Here is a 22,963-nt window from a genome sequence, read left to right on the forward strand (position 1 = left end):
ATCTTCTAAGAAAACCCTGTATTTGGCAATGTGTGTTTTAACTAGTTTAACATAGTTTTTCAACTTTTTTTTAATTGTTGCTTCTAAATGAATAACCAGCAAGAAAAAAAATCTTTATGAACGAAAATATTTACTGCCTATCAAAGCTGTGTGTTTGTTTAGGTCTTCACTCTTCCAAATTTCCAGTTAATTTCGAACTTTATGTCTGAGCAGGGTTCCCAGTGGGCATGAGCATCAATAGCTGTAGCATTCTCTTCAGGCTTTTATAGGCAAGAGACACAGGAACTAGAATCAGCTCTTACCTGAGCTGGCCCTCTGCTGAAGTGGGAATGCTGAAACGGGTGAAGGAAAGCCAGTAGTATTAAGGCTGGATCAGTAAGTGTTAACCTTGTGATACTCTGGAGAAAAAGCATCTCCATGTAGATGGCCTTAAATAAAACTTCTGAAACTTCCTTGGGTTCCCATTGCACTGTCTTAAATATATCTCCTCTGTTCCCATGTATCTTTCTTCCTGTTCCCTTTCTCCTGAACAGTTTTCTCTTAGTTATAGCTGTAGTTGGATGGCACAGTTGAAGTATCCTACTCTCATTTGGTTCATGCTTAGCAGCACTTTGGTTCTTCTGCATGGTAAGCCGAGAAGTAAATCTTGGAGGCACCTATGTGACATGAACAGTTTTCATTAATAACTTTCATTTAAATTCATATGTTGTGAGAATGCAAGGTACACAGCTGGCAACAAGTTTTCGTAAGTATCTGATCTGGCTTTAAATGTGATTCCCCCCCCCCCCGTTTTGGATTAATTTGCTAAAACTTTGTGATCATGTGGGATTTTCAAAGTATTTTAAATTCTCCTGCTCTGAATTCTTTAGGTGATTACACTGAGCTACTTGAATTTGAGAGTTTTAGAAGCACCGGCATGGTGATAGGCCCGAGATAAATGTACTTAAATGCCTACAAGGTCAGGGATTGACTTATTGTGTTCTTGTAAATAGCTGAACTCTGTGTTAGTGACATGCGAAAGGTAAATAGAAACATGGAATGAAGGTGAGCTTGTGCAGAGCAATGATGTCCACTCAGAGCAGGAGGAGGAGGACGCCGAGTCACGGTGTCAGCTCGCTCGGATTTAGACCCGGGTCCTGTTCCACTCAGCCTACCCTTGCGCTGGTCGCTCAGAGACACTTCGGTAAGCTTCGGTTAGGTTGCAGTTTGTTTGCCTGAACTATTTAAGGCCACGGTCCCAGAAGAAACAGATTTTTATTTTTTTTTTTCCTCTGGCTGGAGTTCCCGCAGCCTGCTTTGTCAGATGTGTTGTCTGACCAGTGGAACTCGAACATCTTATGCCGGTTATTTAGCCACTAGAAATGGAGGGGGATGTATGTGATTGTCCCTTTGGCAGCCTTACATAGGTTTAAGAATAATACCATGTTATGTTATTGAATTGAGGTTTTGGAAACACTGTGTCTTTCATGGGAATAGGCCCAAATACTTTTGACCTCTCTTACCTATTCTTAAAACTGGGGATGACACCGATCTGGATGTTTTGAGGTTCTCAAATGACTCCTACTGCATTCTTCAGGGAAGGGTTATGGTACAGTGATGGTGACCATGGTCTAATTGTCTGCTTGTCTTTTTTCTGGCAGGCTGAAGCTCCTTAGTGGGCCTTGTAGAGCTGCTTGCTTAGTGAGAAGTCTAAAAAGAGGACAGTGAATCTTTGTGGAGGCATGCAGACTTTGGTCTGATTTTGTTTTGAATTTCCCTGTTGAGCACATAGGTATCTTCGGTGTGTGTGATTTTTGGTTTGGCTGCTTAGCAAGAGACGACAGAGTGTAATCGAAAGGTCTTGCCTCTGGGTGGATGCTTCTGTATTTAGCTTTAAAACACAGCGTGAATAGAAGTCATGAATATCAACTGTTTTCCTTAGATCAAAATACCTGCAACATGCTGTATTTATGGGTGTAAGAACTACATATGCATCGCTTTTCTTCTTTAGGAAAAATATTCTCTCTTCTGATAGTAAAATCCGTCTCTCCAAATTAAATGCTGTTGGGATTTATCTCAGAGACTGAATAAGCTGTGCTCTGTTAATGTTAGGAGACAAAATGAGTTCAGTGTGAGCTTTCAGCATAAACTTTGTTTAATTTTAGATTGGGGTTTAGATAAACAATTTTATTCTTGCCTCATTAATGCTTAATCTTGTGTTACATAATATACAATATTGGCTTCCTGAGTAGCTCTTAAATATAGTGCAAATGTGTGGTAGCTGAAAGGTCACTGCAGTTAGCATATGTGCAGGCTGGCAAGGTGTTTGTCCTCTCTGAGGACAGACTGTATACTCTTCATGTCATGCCTTAGTAATATTTGTGCAAAATTCTCAGGAGCATATGAAAGGTAAAGATTCTCCCTTGACGTAATTGTTCAAATAGCAGTTTTCCTTTGATCAAAAGAGGGGGATAATTAGGTGAATGTGTTTTGGTCCCTTAGTATACAGTGATTAGTTAGCCCTACATTGGCTTTTTAATATTTGCATTTAGTGGTATAACTTCTTTGTACCAATAGCTGAGTTTGTGTCTGTGGCATGGGCATTATCACTGTTCTCCTTTCCCAAAGGAAATATATTTTATTTGATGGTACGTTCCCCTAATGATAAGCTATTAATACATTGCATAGTCAAAGCATGTTATTTCCCAACTTGCCTTTGCTGCAGGAGTGTTCAAAAAGGGACAAGCTATGTAAGCCTTTTCTGTTTGAAAGCTGAACCTTTTTCCTTAATAACTTGTTCTAGCCTAGATGCAGTCAGAGCTGAAATTTTCCATTAGAGTTTGAAGCGACTGCCAACATAAACAGCCACTGCTTCATTTCATCTCTGCTCACTGCTGCTAGTGCTTCCATTGCATGGATATTACAGTTGGAGGGGTTTGTTCTTGTTAAAACAGGGACTATAAGCTTCACATTTTAAAAATGATAGCCTAAGACTTTTTTTCTTGAGTCACAGCAGATATCCTACTGGGCTTCAGTCCATTTTGAAAAATGGGCAGAGGCATCAGTTAGTTGCTTTTCCTGTGTAAGTGAAACCATTGATTCATTTGCATAGCAAACTCTTCTGTAGGGAGCGTGTTGCTTTTTTTTTCTTTTTTTTTGAGCGTGGCTGTCTTAGCTGATTGAGGGAGAACATGAAATTAATATGTTTGGCTTTAAGGTAAAAGCACTGTACTGAGGAGGCACACAGTAATTCAGTTCATGCTTCTCACCAGGAGCAGAATAAGTAAGCCAAAGAATTTAATGAAATGCTGAGCTCATAGGAGCTGAGCTCAGATGGAGATATTCCTAAATTTAAGTGGCACTGAGCTGAAAGCTGTTTACAAAGACCAGATCATCTGTAAGGGATGTTCAGTATATGTGTTCACTGTGATTTGGCTTGTTTTTAAAAGTTTAACTGTTAAACCTATTGCAAATGTCATCATTTTATTGGATAATAAAACAGAAGGTTTGGAAAGGTCTTTAAAGAGACATAAAGGTTTAACTCTAGCATACACCCTGTCATCTTCATCTCTAAAACTGATTTCAGGTCTTACAGGTGAGTAGAGCTGCCGACTGTATACTTTATTGGACAAGCTTGGGCCACAGTTCCAGCTTCATGGTTTATATACCATGCATGGTCCTTTTTGTTTCAGTTTCTTGAATTTCTTCTTCTGACTTAACATATCATGAAGGTATTTATTGCTTATCTCTTAAATCCTTGCTCTGTGAACTGCCTTTTTACATTGACTGTTCACTTCCAGGGCCCAGTGCCCCTAGTGTGGGGTCATCAGATCAATGACTACGGTTACGTCTTCCAAAGACCAAAATACCCTTTCACGTACCTCTGTGTCTCGATTTCAGCTGAAGCAAGTAAAACCAAAGAAAGAAAGTACCTAATATGCTCTGTTTTTATTTGTTTTAAATCTCTTAAGCTTTCTCTTAAGAGAATAAGATAATTAATTTTCAGTTGTATTATTTTAGTTTTATATTCTAAAGGTAATTTACAATGTCATCAGCTCAAAAACTGGGCTGCTTATTTGAGCTTCTGGCTAAAAAACCTTCGTAGGTGAAGAGCATGAAACCAGAAGGTGTATTCACTGTGCCAACTGGACTCTAGAAGTGTGTTTAGCATGGGTAATAAATCAACTCTGCACTCTGGTGGGGGTTTTTTTTATTATTTTACATTACAAGATTGAAACTCATTGTTTATTTTTCTCTGAAGTTGTAGAGGTAGGTAGGGGTAAAATATTGTTGCAAGCAAGAGGGCCATTAGGCAATTGCATTGAGTTCTGTCAGAGAGCCAAAAAGGACAATTTCTGCTTTGTAGTGGAAGGTATGTAGTTGAAGATCTAAGCCAAGATTATTTGGGAAATTGATACAATATTGTCTGAGTCTTCCTCAACAGCCAAGAGAACACAATGCTTCTGTGACTCCTCATAGTTCTGTTACACTGCATTTTCCTTACCTTCTGTTTATAATTCATCAAGGCGTTTTGTTTTATTTTCTTATTGTGCATTCTCTTTTGTGCATCTCTGCTGAAGGGTATGTGTGACTCTGGTTAAAACGTTTCTGTTCATCAACAGCTGTATACTTTTTATTCTGTGGGGTTTTTTTTTCCCCTATGAGAAAAGATATTAGCTTTTCTTCTTTTGTAGCGGTTGTCAGATTGTATCAAATACTCAGACATCAATCCTAAGGTCCTATGAAACTCGGGTACATAAAATAGGTATCTATTTGAGAATTCGTGCGGTTTATTTTCATGGTTGAGTCTCCTGTTCTGGCAAGATTCTTTTCCATGGATGCTGTGCACCGAACCCTTCATGTTGTTTTTTTTCCTATCCAGTTAGCAACTGAAGATATGCTTTAAAACTTGAAGGTGGCTTTCAGAAAGGCAAAAATAAAGAGAGTTGTATAAGCAACAGTGATGTTTGTGGGACATCCTGTCCTAGAACAGTGCTGGTGTTATAAAATTTGGGTAACTCCTCAAAGAAATTAATCTGTATAATCCTGCCTGGTGTCTGATTTTTGAAATAGCTTAATAGAGAAATATTCTCCATGTAATCCTCTCTGTGGTACTGACTCACAGACCCACAACTGATACCTGAGGATCTCATGATCTTTAATCGTATACCTAATGTACAGCACTGTTGGGGATTGAACTGAAGTTTTTACAAGTTAAGAGCTGAGTCAGAAGCAAACCTAGTGACTTGCTCAGGGCAACCGAAAATGTCTGTGGTAAAGCAGGAAGGTAAGCCTTGATGTCCTTTGTAGTAGTTGCATTGATGTAAAAGCGATGTTGCACAAATCTCATCCTACAAGTACTTGATTTAGTCTATGGAAGATATACACGAATCAATGGCTTTGTTTTATGGCAAGTTGAAGACTTCTGTTATGCATGAACGTGGCATTCTAAGATGGTATTGTCTGTTTGGGGGTGGACGGGACCAAAGGGGACAACACAACGCGAGTCTCTTTGGAAGAGCAACACGTCAGTGCTGAATATATGCTTCAGACGGTGTCTGCCTGGTGCTGGTTAGTCCCTCTTTCTTATCTATGCAGTGGGAATGCTAACTTTTAAAAATTCCTATATGGAGCAGACAAAGGAATTCTTTTTAAAAAGGGTTTTTAGAAAGGGAGGGAGACGTGGAGACAAGTGGTTTGGTTGGCAAGTGGTGAGTTTTATGGTAATTGCTCCAGTCTGAGATATTGAAAAACAAACTGCAGTGAAACTCAAGCGGTTTTTGCAGCTAATTCAACTTCTGTGTTTAAGCCTGATGTTTATGGCCTGTACGTAAGTGGTTTTTTGATTTTGTGCGTGTGTCTTTGGGCCAAATTTTATCCTTAGTTATCCTCTGGAAGCCACCGCAGACTGCTCTCAGTTAGTTTTTGCCAGGCTGGTGGCTTGCTTACATTTGAGGAACAAGTGTTCTGTCTGGCCACTTGATTTTCTCTTCCTCGGCACCCACGCTGCTTTCTTATCCTAGTCAAGGATAATGAAGACAGATTACAAATGTACCATTAAGGGGAAAAAAACAGAGCAGGGGCAGCTAGATTGTAGCTAACATAACTGAGGGTGTTATCTAGGTGTTGTCCCAAGTGGGCCATTTCATGTGTGTATTTACAGTGTGTGGGAGAGAAAGAGACATTGCCATTTCAAAAGGTATTGCAGCAGTTTTCTTTGAATTCTCAAGTTCAAGAAGTAAATAAATATGAACGGCTTTGACCTGTTGAGAGAGCCGTGTTACAGGAGAGCCAGGGTGATCTGGAGTGCTTAGTAGCGCACAGCTGTTTTCAGTTCCTTAACGCAGACACTCATAGAATTGTTGTCCAGGTTGTGTGGGGTTCAACAGAGCAAGCCATTTGGGGGCCAAAGATTGTGCACCAGGAAAAGAAGGAAAAAAAAAAGGTCTGTTGGCAGAGAGTAAACTATACTTTTAATGCATCTTGCCTGCCACACTGAGCATGAAATTAACTTTCTTCTTATACAACAGATCGTTGGCCTTAATCGTTGCTTCCTGCCCCAGATGGCACCGTAAGAACGGTATCTACAGCGTTCTTTTGGCATAGAATCAGCCCCCAAATACATTATTCAGTCCTAAATATCCTGTAATATGCTGCTATAACTGTACTGTGAGAACAAGACAATAACAACTTCAGTAGACAGATGCACTCATTTTGTCATTTTTGTTTCAAACCAGCTGTAAAAAAGAAGCAGTGCTTGATTACTGTTTTTTGTTGGGTGTTTTTTTTTTTTTTTTTCTTGCCAAGGAAAACTCCCAGGAATTACACAGATTGTGGAATAAACTGAGAATGGGGAGTTCAGAATAGTGGCTTTTGTTTAAAGGGGCTGTGCCATAGGGGAAACTAAGGCAGTTTGTGGATATAGCAGGCTCTGTAAGCCTTGTACTTTAGGAAACATTTAACATCACAAGCCGAAATCTGCTACGTTTGCTTTTGTTTTGTTTCCCCCTTCTATTTTGTATCTGAAAGAAAAATGCTTAGGAGTATGGTGTAATTCAAATTCTCAGGACATAAAAATGCTAATGATTACTTATAGGTGATGGTGGTCGTCTTTTGGGTAAGCATCTACGGCCTTTATCACAGCAGCACGTAAGGGAAGAGGCCTGTCCTGCAAGGTGGTCAGCTGGTAGCAGGAAGGCTGCACATCTGAACCGTAGCCCTGTATACACGTGTATGATGGTGGATCTATAGCGGGGGATTCCTTTCCCTGCCAAGAGGTAGAATGCATTTTCAGGCACCTTAATGTCTTCTGGTATGTGGGAAAAGAAAGATAAAGAAGGTGTGAGCCACGTGAAATTGCTTAGGCTTTAGGTTTCCTGTTCCTGCTTGTGAGTAATAAGTATTTTGCAAGGCTGGGGTCCAGCATTTGTGCTGTTCGGGCATTTTCCTTGGAGTAAAAGGGGCTCCCTCTGCTGCCTGTGCCTCCGACATCATCCCACGTAGAACGCCGTTCTTACGCTGCAGCATCACACGTTCTGCGGTAAAGAGGTTCAACACGCTGCTTCTCTTCTTGCTTTCCGTCTAGTACAGGTAATGTCGCATCAAACATTGAGTAATCAAAGCAGGTTCCGCAGAAAACCTTTTGCTTTTTACATCTCTTATTTTTTACAAGTCTTAGAATGTTGACGGGTGTGTTTCCTTCTGATTTAGATCTTTCAAGATTAAATTTTTCAATTCCCCTTCTTGTAAATGTGAACTTAGAAACTTTCTCTTTTGGGGAGTTGTAAAAGATAGAGATCGTTTCCTCGGTAATCGCTGTATGTAAGAACTTGGAGTCTTAAGAAATAGACAAAGTGTTATGAGATCAGTGACAAAATCAAAAATGCTGACAGTACTGATGGTTGGGAAATCCTTATTGGCTCTGGTCATCTGGTATGTAGAAAATTGGCAGGGAATATTGTTTCTTTTCATGCTACCAAACTCCTGTACAGCAGTAAGAAATCTGGCATTAAAAAGGTGCTGATAAGTGCTGTTATTGCCCTGGTGAAATAGGTTGTTCTTGTTGGGCGGAACAGTTGAGTTGATTCCTCTCCTTCCCCTCCCCCAGACATACTTTCTGTGCCCCCTTTTCCCTTCCTCCCAATGCCCCGGACACAAACAGAATTATTTTGTACAAGGCCTCTAGACCCTAACCTTTAAAGAAAGGGAGAGTACATTCCAGGTTATAAAACAGCTCTTTCCTCATGCAATTTGAGAAGTCCTCCTTCTTGTTTAATTCTGAGCCTGCTTTGTGCCTGGTGCCTCTTGTTGTGTAAAGCACTAGGACATCCCACAGGAACTCTGGATTTATTTTGCTAACTCTGCCCTTCTCTGTGGTTCAGAAACCTCTAATGATCTGTGAAGCTCCAAGAGTTTTGAGTTGAACAGTAGTAGTTTTAAGAACCTCCTCTGCTACATGAAAGTCTTAACGCTTTCCACATGCTGGGTTTTTGGCCTCATGAAAAGCTGACCTCCTACAACTATAGTCCATAAAGCTGGCTGTCCTGGGCCAGGCCTTGTTAATGCTGTTGTGAAATGGGGCGGGGGGAGGAAAAAAAAGTCCTGAAAACTCTGGGCTGTTGGCCAGCAAGGGAGATGTGATACAGTAACCATGTTTCTGTTGCCCTTTGTTACTGTGCAAGTTTGAGTAGCTTTGTTTCTGGTAAGCTTAATTCTGGTGTTGGTTTTTGGTTTTGGTTTTTGTTTGTTGTTGTTTTGTTTGTTTTGGGGTTGGGGGGGGTGTTGGTTTTTTTTTTTTGGGGGGGGGGTGGGGGGGTGGTGGTGGTGGTGGTTTGGTTTGTGTTTTGTTTTTGTTTTTTAAATGGCTGAGGAGGGCATCTTTGCCAAAGCTGAAGTCTTTGGTTACCTGAATTGCAGTGGGAGGGAACTGGAGAAATAAATCATGCCACCTCTCCAACAAACACACACAACAAAAAAACCCCCAACCAACACCCCACCCCACCCCCAAAAGAAACCGCATTAAACTATAAAAACAGCCCTTGTCTCTCTCCTTTCCTTGTTCCTGCAGCCCTACCGCTATTAGTTTCCATCCATTACTTTCCCTTCCGTGAAGTTTCTTTTAGGCCTTTAAGGGTTAAGAGTGAACTTAGACAAATGTGCAATGCTAACCGCGTCACTTGGATTTATCTTTTCTATTTAGCAGCACAAGATAAGGGAAGGAGGGATTTTGCCATTCTAGATGCTTATATCTAAAAGCCCAAAATACACATTTGTTGCCTGTGTAGGAGAGGGTGTGTCGTGACCTCACCAGAGATTGTATACTTGCTCAATGTGTAGTAAAATTTTTTTTTTTTTTTTTTTTTTTGCCTGGGCAGTGTTCTTCACGTTTGGTGGTTGTGCTTCACTAGAGCTTGGCAGACTTCTCTGCAGTTTTGATGTTGCACAGACTACACTTTCTGCATAGGTTTCCTTTCATTGTATTAGAGTAATACAGTTGCAGTGTATAAGGGCTTAGATACTGGAAGAACATAATTTACAGAAATAGGTGGGTTTTGGTTTGGACCCTGGTTTTGTTCTGCAGAATTTCATACCTTGCAGATTCAGATGTGATTAAAAATATGGGCTGAAAAATGTATTTATCCTAATTCCCCCTGTTAAATCAGATGCAGTATGTAGAATAACTCTGTGGGTTGTATAACCGGACTTTCACCTTGTTCCAATGGAGTGACATGGACAAAGGCCTTCCACCTTCAATGCTGTTTTAAAGTTGTATTGATTTAACAATTCTAGCTCATGTTCTTATTCTGTGCCATTTGATGTGATAGATTTTGTTGTTGTTGCCTGGCTTTAGAAGAACATTCTTTTGTTGTGAGCATAAGAGCTTCTAAAAAGAAGTTGTCTGCTCACTGTGGGCCTAAAGCTCTCCTCCCTATCTTTCCCTTACTTATATTCTTTTAAGGTGAGTAATGTTTTTGTTTCAGAGAAGTCTGTGTTTCTTAAACTTGTAAGCCTTTCGAAAATGATTCACATGACTTTCAGCTAAAGGGTGAAAAGGAGGAAGCTAAAGTCTTGTTAGATTTTAACAACCAGAGAGTTTTGACCTGTAGCTGTCCAAGATATATTTGGAAATAATGCATGTACTTTTAGAAAGTTTTGTTTCATAGGTGTGTATCTAGCATAGAGAGACAAATGGAGGTGGTAAGCTGCTGTTTGTGGTTGTTATGAATGACTCCGCTTGCCCAGCTCTTCTGAATATTTTTCCATGGAGCATATTAATGGTGCTGCTGAGGACAAATCGATGGGATTGTTAAGTGTTTAAGTGAAAGCTCCCGTACCATTTTCCCACCTCATCCGATCACTCTTTTATAGTCCTTGTCCCACGTTGACGCAATCTCGAGTCATGACTCTAAAAAACCATGCTGGCATTTAGAAATTGCGACTGTTGAAGTTTTCATTGCTTCAGCAATTGAGTACCATGTAACAAATTTATGTGAATCACCACTGAATAGCTAGTTTTATATATTTATGTCTGTGCCAAACCAGTGTTAAGGTTTCGGGTTTTTTTTTGAATTACTGAAGTTTTGCTTTGACCTTTTCAAGTGAACTTCTGTGGAAAAGATATGGGAAATTTTTAAAACTGAGTTTCACGTTATGTTTGATTGCTTTAGTTGTCATCTTGGAGCTGAAAATGTGGATGGAATCCTGCAGGCTGTAGATAAACAGCCTTTCTGGTGCGCTGTTCAGTCTTGGTTTGTCGTTCCATAAAGGTCATGTCAAAATGAGGGGGAACAAAAAAAGAAAAACCAAAACAACAAAAAACCCCAGACTATCAGGGACTTCTTATCTTAGGAATAAGAAGTTCTTTGGGATACTGATTTTTTGGCTATTCGTGCTTCAGTCTCTCTCCAGGAATATATCGTCTCTCCTTCAATGCTGAATAGAGTCCATTGTGTAACTAACTTACTTCCCAAATACTCTGTTAATCAGCCTCCAGCTTTTGCAACTTCATTGTAGCTGTAATACTCTATTGGCACAAGGAAGGCTCGTAAGAAGAGGTAGTTTCTTTAATGGGGTTAATGTCCGTAGTTGAAGTCCTTCCAGATCGAGCAGTGCAGGGGACAAACCCAGCTAGTGGAAACCTAGTGGGCAGACATTGATCGATACGGTTTGCTCTGGCACTTCCATTAGACCTGTCCATTTCTGAATGCTTGTGACCGGGTGGAAGGACAGGGCTGGGGGGGAGCTGGTCTGTTGGGTACCCGGCAGTTTCCTGAGATCATCCATCTGCTTTGATTCCTCTTCTCCCCCACTTCCCAAGGTCACCTTCATCGGCAGTATATAGTGGGGATTTCCATTTTATTTCATTAGAAGTGTTTCTGAAGGGCAGCAGGAAAGTAAGTTAGATGCTGCCAAAGCTTTGTTGCCTCTGTATTATTTTGCCTTGCCTCCGTAATAATTAATGTTGACGTTGCTTGCTTGAAGGCTGCTGGGTTCCTGGCAGCTCTGCTTTCTTGCTCCCCAGGGGATCTGTTAGCCGTGGGATGTATGCCCTCCGAGATGCAGACGCTGAAAAAATAAGTTGCAGGTACCTGCATCATCATTTCTGAACAGAAACACTGTGCGCCCATTAATTAAATCCTTTAATAGGTTAAAAGCCCCTTTGTAGGAGGCTTCCTCTGTTAGCTTTGAAGCATTTCTGAGGAATTCGGCGAAACTACCTTCTGAACGCGGAGAGCTTTGCGTACCTTGGTGCGAGGAGGCTGCAGGCTGTACGCCCGTCCTGGGCCCTCTTGGGTGTCTGGGGTCACGCAGTTGCAAATGTTTCGAAGCCGAGTGAGTAACCAAACCACAGTAAAAAATGGCTAGTGAACCACTGAAAAAGCTTTGTTCGTCTATTTGACAATTAGAATGGTTTCAATTATGAGACCGCTTTGCAGTAGCGTGTGTTTGATGGATTAGGGAAACAGGAGTAATAGAAAACCTGTCTTGCTGCTTTGTGTCGCTGGAATCTTTTCTGAAGGGAGGAAGAAGGGCGTGCTGTTTGGGTTAGCAACAGCGTCCTTCTGAGCAGGGAAATGCAAGTTAAGAAGGCCTGCGTGTCTTTAAATATAAAAAAAACCCCAAAGTAAATACACACAACCACTCTAAGAACTTACTGTTTGAGTTCAGAGTTATGTGTGATATTCACTTATATACTTCTTTCCACTTTTAATACATTTTTGAAAATCTGAATTTTCAAGGGCGCTGTGGGAATTTATGCCTAGGTGAGCTCTCATTATTGGATGTTACTCTGCTCAAGGTAATTGTCTGCTGTGACTGACTCTAAGGAAATAATTTGTATTAGTTGTGGGTTTTGTTAGGTTTTTTGTTTTGAATTGCCAGAGCGCTGAATATAGAAGAGGTACTCTTCAAACATAGATACCAAAAAAGGACACAGGGTAAATGTCTGTTTCTTGTAATGCTTTCACCTTGTCCCACATATTTAATCTATTTAAAAATTCATATGTTCTTAGATATCTGTATATCTGTACAGTAAATAACTGTTCTTTTTCTGAAGTTAGTACCTCTGTCTAAGGCCAAAAGGAAATTGGTGGTTTCCTACATTGTTGGATGTAATTCTTTGGTGTGTTAAACAAGATTTTTCCTTCACAGTAAATTAAAATATGCACGCATCCATAACTACAGTACCTGGAGAACATCCTAATTCAGGAAGCAACCAGGTTTGCTATCCCTTCCACAGTTCAAGTCTTGTTAGCTGGATTGTTCCTCTTGGGTAAGAACCACAGGACAATTTAGTAGGAAAGTAGTAAGTTTGATGGTTAGACTATAGATAACTTTTCCATGCCATGCAAGTGACACAGTGTGCGCTGCTGACCTGTTACCTTCTTTACTACAATTCATGGTTAATTATTTTTTCCAGTTGACTGTCTTTTGAACTCTTCCTGCGTGGAGAATTATCATAGGTTTGGAAACTTAACACAACGATTTTTAACTTATCTTATCGGGACTTGTTGAACTTTTATTTGAATTTATTCCAAGGAGCGCAGCATGTGTGGCAGACAAAATGACTAACAGATTTGTTACTGATCAACATAATCCCGAAAAAACATATTAACAGTTTCCTGCCTCCCAGCTACTCAGTTGTTCGAAGCTAACACGATGTTACTGAAAGCCTCACTCTTTTCTCGCTAGGCTGCCGACGCGGGCTGCCATGAAGGACAGTTATAGCCAGTGGTAGTCAAGTATCTGATAATCTAGTTGCCTGCCCTTTGAAAACTGAATTAATGTTAGCAAGCAAATCTCCTAGGATACAATGCAATCATCTAGTTAATGACTTGGGACGGGAGGAAGGCACACGTTTCAAGTTACTCTTCATTTTTGGTTTTAAGGTGATAGCACCGGTGAGTGTTCATTCTACAGTGGAAAGCAATACTATGCATAAGTATCTATTGTAGCCTTAAAATTGCAATTAATTTGGTTTTTATGTGGTGTGGTCTCACTCTCAGCTTGTCCACATAGGAAAATTGACTACCACACTTGTACAGAAGCAGTGTAACTTTACTGGGAAAAGTGAACCTATTTCCAGGGTGACATGACTATACTTGGATATGATCTGTTATATTATTGGTGTGCCCCTGTCAGTCTTTGGTTCACTTTCCTTGGGAGACAGAAGCTCTGAAAGGTGATTGGAAGGAACAAGAATGATATGAGAATGTAGCATTGCTTTTTAAAAAAACCCAAACCAAAACGCAAAACAAAAACCCAAAGCAACCTGCGACAGTGAAAACACACACAAAAACCCCATCGTTCCGAATTCATTGCCTAAATCTGATAAAAGTAGAGGCTTGCATTCAGGCAGAGTTTTGAGACACAAAGGGTCTAACAGCCTTGCGACAGCACGGCTCTTCGTGAAGGTTAGTTTTCCAATGCGCAGTTAACGTCAGCCTTTTGGAGATTATACACTAATGCACTATGGGCAGCCTAGATCCTTTTATCTTGAAAGGGGCTGCTTTTAATGTTGAAAGTATGGAGCCAATTATTTCAGGGTTACATGGTTAGTTGTTGTTTTTTTTTCTCTGGCATGTTCCATGAGAGTCTTACATGCCGTGTTTCTCCCATCCTTTTCTTTTTAAGCAATTCTACCTTGTTTCAGATACTTGTGGTGTTGCTATTGAAGATGAAAATGTCTTTAAGAAAAAATATTGGCTGGTGAAATAAGCTGTACTCTAAAAGCCTGGCTTTCTATTAAAAAAATAAAAAGCCTTTTATGGTAATGGGGGAAGGATTGATTAATGATGTGCATGGACAGATATGGTCGGACTGTGGCAACATCTTGAAAACTTCCTTTGAGTCCCAAGCACAATGGTGATGTGTTTAACCAGTAGTGCCAACCACAGGAGAAACGCTTAGTAGAAAGATATGTTCTCTTTTTGTGAAATATTCTGTATTTAACAAACAAGTGAGATCTACCAAGCTATCTCCACTTGACATGGAAAAATTACTTCATCGTTTTTTCTTTTCACAGGTTGATATTGCTTTTTTATTTTACATTGTGCGTGCTTCAAGATTTATCAGACCTTGTATAATGCATACTTTCATACCATGCTAATTGGAAATTGTTGTATGGGTCCTTGTGAAATAGAAATCCTTGAAAACGACTGTTAAAATGTTACATTATATTCATAACAGCAGCATTATTCTCTGTCACTTGCGTTAGTCAGAAAGCTGCTTTGCGAACGGTTGGAACTTTAACAGCAAACATCCCTCCAGGGTTTATAATTTTCCAGACAAGATGGCTGAGTTGATAGAAACACTTTCACAGTAGCCTTGCAGCAGATGCCCTGGTGCTGGCTTAGCAAATGTTGAACATAATTCATTACTGCCTCCTCATCCTTTTTCAGTGGGCTGCTTAGCTGGTGCGTTTTATAAATATTTTGTTTCAGGTGGTAATTAAAGCTGCTAAAAGGGAGAAGGACTAGAACGGGGGTATTGGGCGAAGAGAGACAGTTAGCTTAGCCGGACGGGACTGTGTGTGCAGTTGCAGAACCTGTGTTGTGTTGACGGGGAAGAGAAATCGTTTCAGGGTTTGTAGAGCTTCTGCAGAGGAAAGATGCCCAAGAAGAGGGAAAGGTAAGGGAACCGGGAGGAATAGCGGTTCTTAACACGGCCTGCTTTTGATGCTTAACTTAATAAGGAGCTTTGGACAGTCAATTAACAGGATTCATGGGTTATTTGTATGTTTGAATGTGGATATTTGTATGCTTTCTTTTTTGTAAAGATAGGCTTTTCTGAAGAGTGTGGAATTTGCAAAGGGTGTTCCTTTGCTTCTGCTCCCTCACCTCCTACTCTTGTTTTTGTTTTTTAATGCTTTAGCATTTCTCTAGCTTCAACTTTAGACCTCAGTTTACCCATGTCACAGAAGTCTGAGGTTTGGCAGTGTCGCTCTCCTCTTTATCACTCTGAAGAGAGGCCAGTTCAGGAAACTGAGGCAGCTCGGAGTGATTGGGGTTTACACAAAGTCCAGATGAGTTGCTCATGGGTTTTCCCTCGTAGTGTTTTGTGTGTCTTGTATACAGAAGGGTAGGAGCGGATTTAGACTCCTCGACTCCTTCAGGTATTCTGATCCCCCAAGATGCATATTTGCTTCTTGGGAATGCTGCCAGCTCTCAGCTCTTATGGCACTAATGCCTCAGACTGAATTTGAACCAGTGAGTTGGAAGTGAAGAATTGCGTATCTTACCTATTCAAAGTCCCTTTCCTGCTTTGGAGACCTGAATGTGTAGTGGTTGCCTGCTGCTTACAGCTTGGTATTCTCAGACATTGAGCTGTTGATGGTATTTTTACCTGGTATAAAATAAGCGATGTAAAAATTCTTACATGCCTGGGTTGACTGTCAGGTGTTTGTTGGGCCTTTTGTGTGTGTGTGAAAGATTCATGAAATGTTTTAAAGAGATGGTAGTACTGTTGTGAAAAACATCGCTATAGAAAAATTCCAGTAAGTGATTCCATTTTTTTTAGTGTGTAATTTTCTGTATTTTCCCTCTTCTTTTTATCATTAGCACCATTTGCATGAAAACATCTGTATTTGTCTTAATTTGCTGCTCTTGTTTTATTCCTGCCTGAATCACCGAGTCACTTTTTGTCCTGCTAGCTTGGTAGCAGCTAATTACAGCAGTGTATAGACCTGGGGAAGCCTGGTTGTCCTCGCATGGAGATAGGGATGGGCTGAATCCCAGCCTGCGATTTCACAAGCGAGGCCTAAGCAATAAAAACATAAAAATAAACTGAGAAATTATTCCGTTACCTTACAAACAATACCTGCAAGGATGGACCAAAAATATACGATACATCTTAGCGGTGTTACTGTGATTAGTTTAATGAGGGGGAAAAAATACAATAGCTAGAATTACTTACAAAATGATACATGAGACACTCGAAAACATACCCTGTGCTTATAATGTATGTGGCTAGATCCAGCACAGTATAGTGATTTTTAACTGAGAAAATAGTGTTTGTGGTCTGTCTTTCAAGTGTCACAGGGTTTCTTTTCCAGAGGTGTGTAATCTCTCAAGTCCCTGTTACTGCAAGATGTCTGCCTCGGTTGTGTCAGCTGGCTGCGTAATTGAATGTATTTGTAATCGGAAAGGAGCTTGCATCTTGAGTCCCTGGCTCTTTGTATCTTTGAATTTTCTTAAGCCTGCAAGATACGGGGTTTGTGGTTGGTAGAGCAGGATGCTGCCAACTCAAAAACTGGACAAACAGATAGGGAGGAGTTAAGCAGAACAGGAGGGCTGTTGTGAGGTAATAATGTTGCTGTTGAATAACTTGAGGTGATGAATTGTTTGAAGCAGCAGATGCCTTTAAGAGCGGAGATGCTGTCACTGCTGTGTTTTGCTCCTAATTGGTGGAGAACTGCACGTGAAGCTGAAAGCATTCTTAGGTTGTTGAATATTTCACATGGAAAACACAGGGACTCTGCATTTAGAGAGGCTGCAAAGGTATCAACCACAGAGAACCTTTTTCTAACACATAGCTTTAGAAAGTACTTCTCTTTCACGCCTGTTGGACCGAACTGAATCAAATGCATCATGGCTCTGACTGGACTAAGTCACCACTCTGACAAGGCATGTAAGTAAGCTCATGAAGTTCAACGAGGCCAACAAGGTCCTGCACCTGGGCCGGGCAATCCCCACATCAGTGCAGACTGGGGGATGAATGGATTGAGAGCAGCCCTGCAGAGAAGGACTTGGATACTGGTGGATGAAAAATTGGATATGATCAGGCAATGTGTGCTTACAGCCCGGAAAGCCAACCGTATCCTGGGCTGCAGAAAGTGTGGCCAGCAAGCAGGTTGAGAGGTGATTCTCCCCCTCTACGGCGCTCTCGTGAGACCCTCCCTGGAGTACTGTATCCAGCTCTGGAGTCCACACTACAAGACAGACATGGACCTGTTAGAGCAGGTCTAGAGGAGGGCCATGAAAATGAGCAGAGGACTGGAACACCTCACCTGTGAAGAAAGGCTGAGAGAGTTGGGGTTGTTCAGGCTGGAGAAGAGAAGGCTGCGGGGAGACCTTATTGCGGCCTTTCAGCATATAAAGGTGGAGGAAGACTTTTTACCAGGGCCTGTAGCAATAGGACAAGGGGCAACACTGAAAGAGAGTAGATTTAGTTTGGATATAAGGAAGAAATTTTTTATGATGCCGGTGATGAGACACTGGAAGAGGTTGCCCAGAGAAGTTTTGGATACCCCATCATTGGAAGCGTTCAGAGTCAGGTTGAACGGGGCTCTGAGCAACCTGATGTAGTGAAAGATGTCCCTGCCAGTGGCAGGGGGGTTGGACCAGATGATCTTTGAAGGTCCCTTCCAACACAAACCATTCTATGATTCTGTGTCTCCCCTGAACTTTAGTTTTGCTTATGCCTTGACTGACACTTTTCCATTTCACTGAAACAGGTAGGAAGGAGGTGTAATCTGTAATGGGACTTTGCAGCGCTCCTGCAGAATCTGTTTAGTGAGTCTTCAAGCACTGACTCTTACTATGATTGAGATTTGGTTTTTATCATTTCTTCCAGTGTAAAAGCTTGGTGATAGCCCTCATCAGTGCAGTCTGTTCTTGTCCTCCCCCTGAAAGCAGCTACCTGCTGGAGAAGCAGAATGCGAGTTCCTTGTGTCTTGGCTCAGCGTAGCTCAGATTCCCTGTGATCTTCATGTCTTCCTGTTTTCTTCAGCTACTGCTTACAGACAAAAGAAGCTTGTTAAAGGGACATTTCTTTTTAAAGCTGGGAAATAAAATGCTTTGGACATGGTAGTCTAAAGAATGTAGGAGTCTAAAGTAGGCATATGTAAAATCTTTTTTTCTTGCTTTCTTCGGTTGAAATTCAGTTTTCTGTCTTAGCAAGTCAGGGTTACTCTAAATTAAACCAGGTTTTATATGAGTAAGATCATCACTTTATCCTGGATGCCTTCAGTCCGTTTGGACACCAGAGCACTCAGACCCGACAATTGGCCTGCATCGAGCAGAGGTGTGTTTCTCTTTCCCTGAAAAATACTACTTGCCTACATTGCCCAGAAAATAAATTTTGTAATACCAGACCAATGAGATTTTCTTTGATATGTTGCTATGATGTTGTATTTTTGAGGAGTTGACAGGAGCAGCATATGACAACATGGTACTTAAATGGGCAGGATGCCATCTCTTTATCTTCATTCACCCATCACCTAGACCCTGCCAGGAAGAATTGCAGGAGTCTTTGTGTCTCGTCTGCTCAGCCACTGCCCCTTCTGGGAATTTCTACCCTTTCTGATTCTAGAGGGACTGGAGGGAGGAAGAAAAAGTCTTAAGGGAGGCCCAGAAAACAAAGCAGAAGGATGATTTGACAGACCATGAAGTTAGTCTTGTAAAGAGAAAGCTGACTTCATCTCTTTGTTCTTTTGTGGGCCTTCTCTTCTGGCTTGACTAGTCTCTCTCCAAGTTCTGTGAAATGGGATAATATCTCAGCCTGTTCTGTAAAGGTGCTGTGGAGATAAAACCACTTAGGCTTTAGAGAGATCACTCCAAAGCTTGGTTGTAGGAGAGGCTTTGTAAGGACTGGCGTGGACAGGGAAAGGAAAAAGATAGGAGCTGGAGGGTTCCCAGAATGATTTGTCATATGATGTCAACATGGCCTTTCTAAGCTGGCCTTTTTACTACAGGTTTGATGTGATGGGGCAGTATACAGAGAAGCCCTTTACAAAAGTTACAAGTATTCGATGTCTACAGGAAACATTAACTTGTGCACGACATGTGGTTGTTTGCTGAACTTGGCCCTGAGCCCAAGCACTGTGTTAAACGCTGATCTTGTTTCGCAAATGGAAATCTTCCACAGTTAGAAGGAGAAATGAGAATGTGTCCCCACCAAATGGACTTTTGGCTTTCCAGTTTTCAAACGTACACATGGCAGTGAAATCAACACACCGAACATCCATCTCAAGCTGTTTTTCAGCACTGAGCTGTGTCATTGGGTCTCTGCATCTTTCTGAAGAATTTATTTATAGTGTAATCTTTTGCTGTAGTAAACCAAATCCAAACTGTAATGCAACTTAATAATAGGTGAAAGCTGGCATTGCTATGTCTAGAGCCACAGGTTGGTTGGTTTGTTTGCGGGGGCAGAAATCTGTTCTTAGATTCTTTCAGGGTAGCGAATTCTTAAACTAACTCAGCGTGTACCCACTTCTAGTTAATGGAATTTTCCATGCAGTAAATCACTAGTTTTTACTTCACTCTGATTTACGCTCATGTAGTACTACTGATTTTATAGATGATCACTAAAAACGAAAGTATTGTTGCATACAAAGGTAAGGCTGGAAGTCCTAGCTGACAATATGGCCTCACTCTAAGGTACGTGCTTAAAGGTAAAACCAGGTTAAGTTTACAGTTGCAGTTCTTCTTGCTACTACCACCTTGATTTATTTTTTTTTTTCCCTAGTGGCGTGTTTAAATTCTGTCTATAACACCTTTTCAGATTCATGATGGAAATGCTAACATATATCTTCAAGTAGAGCCTCCTGTGTGGCACCACTGCAGTTAAAAGATATGTATATTTAGGGCTGACTTGCCAGTGGCATTGCTTTACAAACCTGCGGTCACTGTTAGCAAGCAATGGAAGAAGGTAGAGGATTCCAGAAAAACAAAGTTTAAGGAAAAAATGCAACAGAGAATTTTGGTGGCTAATAGGGATGGAAGTGTCTTGTTGAAAGTGTGGGATGCTTCTGTGAGTATTTTTGGTTGCAAATAGTGCAGTGTATAGGTTGCCCTCTGGTAAATGTATGAAGACTCATATTCCAACAATTTCAGAAACTTTGGGGCTACAGCTTATCGGTTAATAATGGAATATCCTTTTAAGAAGCATGCAAGTATAAATGTATACTAGTAGGCTTTGCTTTCTGTCAAAGGAGGCCAGCAAGTATTCATATAACGTCTTTTTTCTGGTTGTTTTGAAGTTCTCAATTATAAGTGGTTCTCTTTTCGTTTCTGACACCTTAGTTGCTGTGCTGAATACAAGCCACTAATTAAAATGATCACTCACGCTGCCTAGTGGTAGGCGTCAACATGCTGTGACTGTTAGACATGGTAGTAGGGAATAAATGGTGTAATACTCCGTGCGTTTGGAATACCTGATCATTCAGTCTCTGTGTTTCCATGGCATATTGGCATAGTCTAACTGTAGTAGTAAAGAATTTCTGAGCTCTTATTGATGCAACTGGAATGAGACTCTTCAGCGTTTATAAACTGGTAATGAGAAACAGGCCTGTGCGATGGAGGGCTGGCTGGGAGGGCGAGAGTGCCAGGCTAGGCTAAGGTGGTGTGACGGGAGCTGTCGAGCATCATCCGGGGGAATTGGTTATATAGTTATGCATGTCTAATAAAGCAGTACAATGAAGCGGTCTTGTCTTCATCTTAGTCTTCAGAAAATTGCTGACTGGGTAAAAATGACATTTTATTCCTCTTTATCAGAAACTGTCTCAATCTCTACTTCACTTGTAGAAGAACTCAGGAAGGCAGGTAGAGACAATACAAGCCTAATACCTACGAAGAGGGAAAGAAACCTGCCTTCGTTTACATGAGCTTTTCTTGGGTAGTAAAGTGAAACGTAGAGAGAAGTGTTTCAGGGAAGCAGAAAGGCAGCTCGCGAATAAGCTGGCCAGGCTGTTGTAAGGAAAATGTTACCTCTGTGGCAGACTGGCTGTATAATAGGTCAGCGCCCTTGCTTGACAGGTTTCCTGGGGTCTGCACTTCTTTTTCCTCTGGCATAAATGCAGGGCCAGAACAGGCCTGGGGGGATTGCTGAACCTAAAGTTCTGTTGTCACAGGCAACCATCTCTCAAATCCCTTTCATGAACGGATCAAACTTCATATTAAAGCTCGTAAGGTCTATAGCCATTTGTTCTTTTGCCAATACTGCCCTTTTGCTTTAATGGCTCTTCCGTCTCCCTGGTGGATAACTGCATGTGGAGCTACAATTCTGTATAATAGGTATTGTGCAGAGCCAGATAGATGAAGATGCCTTTTCTAATGCTGCAGCTGCTTTATGTCATCCAGTGGGTCAGAATCTGAAATTTGCCCAACTAGGGAGAAATCGCTATTAGAAGGTTAGCATGCCTAGTGGTGTGAATCACAGCTCTTGGGTTTTCCTCCTGTCTCTGAGGTCTCTGGTTCTGAGCGGCAGTTGATTTTTGAGTTGATGAAAAATTCTGTTGCCTTAACTTCTTGTTCCATCGTACTCTCCTGCTTACATGGTTCTTCTATCAGAGGTTAGCATCCCTGTAGTGGTCATGACAGAAAGGTAAAAATGAGCCCACTGTTCCATTGCAATTGACAGTGTAAACTGAAATCAGTGACATTTTAAGTTAGCACACTTTGTAAAATTAGCTGTGGCAGCCGTTATCACCTGTCCTGACACCCCTGCTGTGGGTGTGGGCCATGTACGGGGAGGACAGGATTAATGGCAGCAGCCCGAGTTCATCTCGGAACTCACTGTAGTATGATTTGCAAGACCTCAGGAGTCAGAGCCCTAAGTCATGCCCCAAATTACTGGCACCTTTTTTTTCTTATCCCTAATTGTGAAGTGGGGATCAAATTCACTTCCCAAGGGAGTAGCTAGGATTAACGCTTGCTGGAGACACCAGGGCGGAACAGAACTGTAAAGAATTAGCAATTTCTTTCACTTTTGAGCTCACTGTATAGGTATTATAGTAAGCTACAGTGAATTGGTCTTTCTAATACTGCTTTACAACTCTTACCATTGTCTTTTAGTTAAATTTTGCTTGCTAAGGGTTTTTTCCTGACAGAAAGAATTTGAGACTGGAGGGAAGCAACAATAACTGAGGGATAAGCAGCTTACGTAGCAGTTCTTTTGTGGTTTGGAGGGGTGGGGGGCGTTGCTTGATGTCCTGCTGCAGTATTCCTCTTTTCATATATTGCTCTGATAAACAGGAAGATGCTTAAGTACCCCTCAGCCCTCCACACTTAATCTAGAAAATCTACTGGTTTAGAGAAATGTTCTTGGAGAGCAGTAAAAGGAAAACAGCTGTTCAGGGGTCAGATCTGAGAAGAAACTAAGTCTGTTTAAAATCAAGGCTTAATGACAGGGATGCCTGTCTGAGAGTTTTTGTTTGCAAGTTTGTTGCTTTGTCCATAACTCAGACTGAATAGTAGAGCAGGAACCCTTAAACCTGTGTTTGTGTAGCATGCGAATAAAGTTTTCCGTGGTAAGCCTGGTGGTTTGTATGAGTTTATTTGATACTTTGCAGGTGTAAAACGGATGGGTTTATTCCTCCATCTGGCTTGTTCAGGTGTTGGACATCCCCTGATAGAGATTTTTATTAAGAGGTCAAATTCTAACTGGCTTCAGCATGGAATGGGGGTTTGATGGTTTTCATCATATAACCAGGTGTGAGGACTTTGAGGATAGCTGCAATAAAAAAGGGATGGAAAAATTTTCTGTT

At 41.2% G+C, this 22,963-nt stretch overlaps 1 protein-coding gene across 9 annotated transcripts in view; it reads left to right on the top strand.

The window, feature by feature from the left end:
- RERE (arginine-glutamic acid dipeptide repeats) overlaps positions 1 to 22,963 on the top strand; it is a 258,495-nt gene that overhangs the window by 203,673 nt on the left and 31,859 nt on the right. The gene's annotated exons all lie outside the window — the stretch shown is intronic.

This window comes from Ciconia boyciana, chromosome 19 (assembly GCF_034638445.1).
Source record: "Ciconia boyciana chromosome 19, ASM3463844v1, whole genome shotgun sequence".
Lineage (NCBI taxonomy): Eukaryota > Metazoa > Chordata > Aves > Ciconiiformes > Ciconiidae > Ciconia > Ciconia boyciana.